General features: G+C 42.6%; 1 pseudogene; it reads right to left on the bottom strand.

Moving 5' to 3' along the window:
- Window positions 1-3795: 3795 nt before the first annotated feature.
- On the bottom strand, window positions 3796-4332 carry LOC139386766 (GTPase IMAP family member 9-like; annotated as a pseudogene).
- Window positions 4333-5944: the final 1612 nt, after the last annotated feature.

The following is a 5944-nucleotide window of genomic DNA, read 5'->3' as shown; positions in this document are numbered from 1 at the left end:
CACACACACACACACACACACACACACACACACACACACACACACACACACACACACACAGACACACACACACCTAATTGTCTTCAAAGCATGAAATCAAAAACCCTACTCTCATTCACAGCACCTCAAACAAACACAATTACTGTGAAACGATAATTGCACGTAATAGAGGGGCTATAAAAGGTGTATGTGTGTGTGTATGTGTGTGTATGTGTGTGTGGAAACACATGTCCTTTGGATGCTACACAACGATCATAGCTGTAAAGAGACCAAACTAGATAAAGAATGAGAATGAAACGACTAAAAGAGAGCGTAACAGTGAGAGGAGAGGCATCTGTTGGTCTTCATAGTTGTTTGTGGGTTTTTTCTCCATGTGTCTCTGTCCCGCTGACAGACTGGCCCACTGACTGACTCTGCAGCAGTATGAAACTGATTATCTTTTCGTTTTCGCATGCTGCCACACACACTTTACCCACCTGTCACTCACCCACCGCACAGTCACGAACGCACACAGACATTCAGACACACAGACAAACACACACACAGACAAACACACACACAGAGACATTCAGACACACACACTTATGCAAGCATGAACACAAACACACACACACACACATGCGCACACACACACGCACACACGCACACACACACACACACACACACACACACACACACACACACACACACACACACACACACACACACACACACACACACACACACAGTATCTGTTAATCTATGGCTAAGAGCAGGGCACTGAGTATCTGACAACATTACTCCTAAAGAAAAAATATATATAAATGAGTACATTCCCATCAATGATAAACCACACTGAAGTGCAAACCAAATACCAATACAGATTCACTTGCAATTGCCACTGGTGTCATACATTTTGATTTACAGTAAAAGGTCAAAGTAAAACAGGGACAGTCCTGGAGAATGAAGTAGAATGCTAAGTAACAGAGATACGGTGAGGTGACATCCCGTGCTATACCCCCCAACATTCTCTGGGACAGAAAATGGGTTCCAGAACTTTTGGCAGACTTCCACAACATGAGATTTAAAAACTGAAACAGAAGAGAATCAATTCTCTGTCATGACTTCCGCCGAAGTTGGTCCCTCTCCTTGTTCGGTTGGCGGTCGAAGTCACCGACCTTCTTGCCATCGCTGATCTTTTCATTTTCCATTGGTTTTGTCTTGTCTTCCGTCACACCTGGTTCCAGTTCCATCAATTACATGTTGTGTATTTAAACCTTTGTTCCCCCCCATGTCCTTGTCGGTAATTGTTTATTGTAGTGCTTATGCACGGTATGCTGGTATGTATCGGGTTTTGTTTGACCCATTTATTGTATTGTTCTGTTGATGGTTCATTGTGGATATTAAACGACACCGTTGTAAATCAGTTTCTGCTCTCCTGCGCCAGTACGCACCTCACTACATTCCCCTCGCTCCTCTCCCCACTTGAACACAGATTCATTGCATAAGTTATGACAGGACTTATGAAGAGAAGGAGACCATAGAGAAACCATATCTTCCAACTGTCTGCCAATCAAAGTGCTACCGGTGTCTGCAAGCAATCAAATATAGTAAACAGTAAAGACATTCAGATCCCATCCCTGCTCTCTTTTTTTGTCTTTCTCTCTCTCTCTTTCTCTCTCTCTCTCTCTCTCTCTCTCTCTCTCTCTCTCTCTCTCTCTCTCTCTCTATCTCTCTCTCTCTCTATCTCTCTATCTCTCTCTCTCTCTCTCTCTCTCTCTTTCTCTCTCTCTCCCTCTCTCTCTCTCTCTGTGCGTTGGCATTTGTGTGTATGCGAGCGCGTGTGTGTGTGTTGAACAGCATCTGTCATAACTGTATGAGATAATGAGGTAGTCTGTGTATCTGTAGAGCTACTCTGCTTACTGGCCTCATCAAATCAAATCAAATGTATTTATAAAACCCTTCTTACATCAGCTGATGTCACAAAGTACTGTACAGAAACCCAGCCTAAAACGCCAAACAGCAAGCAATGCAGGTGTAGAAGCTAGGAAAAACTCCCTAGAACGGCCAGAACCTAGGAAGAAACCTAGAGAGGAACCAGGCTATGAGGGGTGACCAGTCCTCTTCTGGCTGTGCCAGGTGGAGATTAGAGCAGAACATGGTCAAGATGTTCAAATATTCATAGATGACCAGCAGGGTCAAATAATAATACTCACAGTGGTTGTCGAAGGTGCAACAGGTCAGCACCTCAGGAGTAAATGGCAGTTGGCCAGTGACTCAGCCCCTGTAATAGGGTTAGAGGCAAAGAATCCCAGTGGAGAGAGGGGAACCGGCCAGTCAGAGACAGCAAGGGCGGTTCATTGCTCCAGTGCCTTTCCATTCACCTTCACACTCCTGGGCCAGACTACACTCAATCATAGGACCTACTGAAGAGATGAGTCTTGAATGAAGATTTAAAGGTTGAGACCGAGTGAGTCTCTCACATGGGTAGGCAGACCATTCCATACAAATGGAGCTCTTTAGGAGAAAGCCCTGCCCCCAGTTGTCTAAGGACAATTAGGAGGCCTGCGTCTTGTGACTGTAGCGTGCGTGTAGGTATGTGCGGCAGGACCAAATCGGAAAGATAGGTAGGAGCAAGCCCATGTAATGCTTTGTATGTTATCAGTATAACCTTGAAATCAGCCCTTGCCTTAACAGGAAGCCAGTGTAGAGAGGCTAGCACTGGAGTAGTATGATCACATTTTGGGGTTCTAGTCAAGATTCTAGCAGCCGTGTTTAGCACTAACTGAAGTTTATTTAGTGCTTTGCAGTCGTCTAACCTAGAAGTGACAAAAGCATGGATACATTTTTTGGACAGAAAGTTTCTGCATTTTGCAATGTTACGTAGTTGGAAAAAAGCTGTCCTTGAAACAGTCTTGATATGTTTGTCAAAAGAGTGATCACAGATGAAAGCATGACTGACAATATAAACTACGGAAGCATTTGGAAAATAAAAAATCGCCATCAAAATCTGTTACTATGAGCTAGAGATATCTGGGCTGCTAGTTAGGCCTTCCGCATTTAAAGAGGCCGAGCTACAGCAGTATTTATCAGACCGTGAGACATCCTCTTCTCACGAAACCGTCTGTAGCGTCTGAATGGTTTGGCCTACAATTCATATGACCCCACTGACCCCACTGTGGAAAGGGGAGAGTCTCAGGAACGTGATGAGGTTTTCCGTCTACGACCCCCACAAGTGTCACAGGACTCGTCTGAAGGTAACAGGTACGGTTGAACAAATGATTGGAAGTACGGAGGTAGTTTTGTGCCTACGCAAACAAAAAGGGGTTAAATATGTGTCAAAAATATATATATATTTCCTGAGATTTCTTATTTCTCCTAGATATAAGACAGACATGATCCATATTATTTTGACTGTCTCCTTGGCTATCTGTAAATTTAAAAAAACAAGAAAATCATGCCCTCTGGTTTGCTTGATAATATATGGAATGCGAAATGATTTATACTTTTACTTTGACTATTGATACTTCAGTATTTTTTTAGCAATTACATGCACTTTTGATACTTAAGTATATTTACAACCCAATACTTTTTATACTTTTACTCAATTAGTATTTTATTGGGTGACTTTCACTTTTAATTGCGTACATTTCTATTAAGGAATCTTTACTTTTACTCAAGTAAGTCAAGTTGCTACTTTTTCCACCACTGCATAACATTTACAATATGAGCCTCAAGTGATCAGTCATTAATACACTTGGACGAACCTTTTAGGGCTTTCGTTGTCTTTCTTTGCTTCTGAGCTCTAAGAAATCTTTATTGAGCTCTCTCTTTCACTTCCCTTCTCTCCTTCTCTACTTTCTGCAGTTGCGAGGTCTCAATTTCAAAATGGTTGCCACTGTTTCCTGCCACCATCACCTCTGTCTTGTGCAGTAGCCCTGTGACCTGTGTGCCATCACCCCTGTCCTCATTGCTGAGAACATGATATTTTCTCCCACATTTCTCTATAAGCCATTGAAGGACCTATCCTTCACCCTCAATGAATTGCTCAATTTTTCTGTCCCCCAGACAGTCCTTCCATGTGAACAGTAAGATGGTGTAACTCCAGACTCTCTCGCCAAAGAGCTGGACATGACCCTCCACTGACCTTCTGAATGTATTAGTGAATGACAAGTCCACCTCAACCACAAGGATGAAAGCATGGGGTCCAGGGGGGCATAGAGACACACTGTGCTGCTGTTCATGTTTAGCAATCTCAGCAGTATCACACAACTGAAACTCCCTCCCCCAGCCAGGACTGTCCACCAGCGTGATCTTCCTCCTGCAGACATCTCCCTGTCCCTTCTTACACATGACAGTGCTTCTGGCAGCATTGAAGGCTTCTGTTCCCAGAATTTGGTTTCCAACTGAACTCTTACCAGACCGGTTTGAACCCAGCAACACAACCCTCAGCTCTGAAAGAGAGAGAGAGATAGAGAGAGAGAGAGAGTGAGAGAGACAGAGCGAGAGAAAGATAGAGAAAAAAATGTGCTAGTCCCATACCAAAAAATGATGTAAAGTTTCAAGTTTTACTAGTTGTATGTACGGAATAAACATGGTATACACCATCCAATGAAATGTTTACTTGTAGGCAATGTTGCCTCTAAGCTGTGCGCACACACAATCGCCCCGAGGCTGCCTTGCAGCTCCCTGGGACTGCTGTGCAGAAATATTAGCCTACAGAGAGAAGCACAAGATTTAATTTCACTCAACTTTCTAGAGCAGTGGTCATCAACCAGTCAATCACGATCGACTGGTCGATCTCCAAGGCATTCCTAGTCAATCTTCCCTTAAGCATCTCCCTCTGGTTCCAAAGGCTGCATGTTTGAAACCAGTGATAGAAAGTTGTTTGTCATATTACCTTAACTATTCAGAGTTAATGCCTAACCTTAACCATTCAGAGTTAATGCCTAACCTTAACCATTCAGAGTTAATTACTAACCTTAACCATTCAGAGTTAATGACTAACCTTAACCAATCAGAGTTAATGACGAACCTTAACCATTCAGAGTTATAATGAGTAACCTTAACCAATCAGAGTTAATGATGAACCTTAAGAATTCTGAGTTAATGCCTGAACTTAGAACCTTAGAACAATACAGAGAAGGAACTAAACACTTTGAAATATGACGTTTGAGAAACGTGGATGAATGTCTAATTCTGACATGAGACTGTGAGTTGGATATGGAGGTAGTATCTGCCAGTAGCTATCTTCTAAAGAAATCAGGAGCGTTCGGTTATGAAATCAGTATTTTTTACAATTGATGTGTTTAGGTGAAAAAGTTTTGTTTCATAGTTGATTGAACAACTCTCACTATACAAATAATTTAAAGATAGAAAGAAAGGTAGAAAGACACACTTGAGAAAATGATTGCAATGGTGTGTGTGTGTGTGTGTGTGTGTGTGTGTGTGCGTGCGTGCGTGCGTGCGTGCGTGTGTGTGTGTGTGTGTGCGTGCGTGCGTGCGTGTACGCGTGTGTGTATGTGTGTGTGTGTGTGTGAGCGTGTGTGCGTGTGTGCGAGAGAGAGAGTTACTTAACACTCAGAGGATCAATAGAAATGGATGTGACTATGGAAACTGTAAAATAACCCTTTCTCTGGTCTCCACAGATCCTGTTTCACAAAGAAACTCGAACTGTAAAGATCAATACTGCGGCTCCCCTCTCTATCCCATCTACCCTCTCGCCCTTGCTCTCTGTCTGTCTGTCTGTCTGTCTGTCTGTCTGTCTGTCTGTTTAGTAGCGGGACATTGACAGTCAGACTCAGTCATTCAGGGCAGGTGTTTTGAGGCCCAACTGTTTAGCAAAAAAATATATACAAAAATAAATACAAAATATATATATTTTTTTACTGTTGCCTGTTTTGCATGTTATTTTGGCATTAATACGTGTCCCATATCAGCAAACAAAGTAAAAATACATATATCT

The sequence above is a fragment of the Oncorhynchus clarkii genome, chromosome 28, assembly GCF_045791955.1.
Source record: "Oncorhynchus clarkii lewisi isolate Uvic-CL-2024 chromosome 28, UVic_Ocla_1.0, whole genome shotgun sequence".
NCBI lineage: Eukaryota > Metazoa > Chordata > Actinopteri > Salmoniformes > Salmonidae > Oncorhynchus > Oncorhynchus clarkii.
Note: the sequence above shows the minus strand (reverse complement) of the source record. Positions and strands in the feature narration are given on the sequence as shown.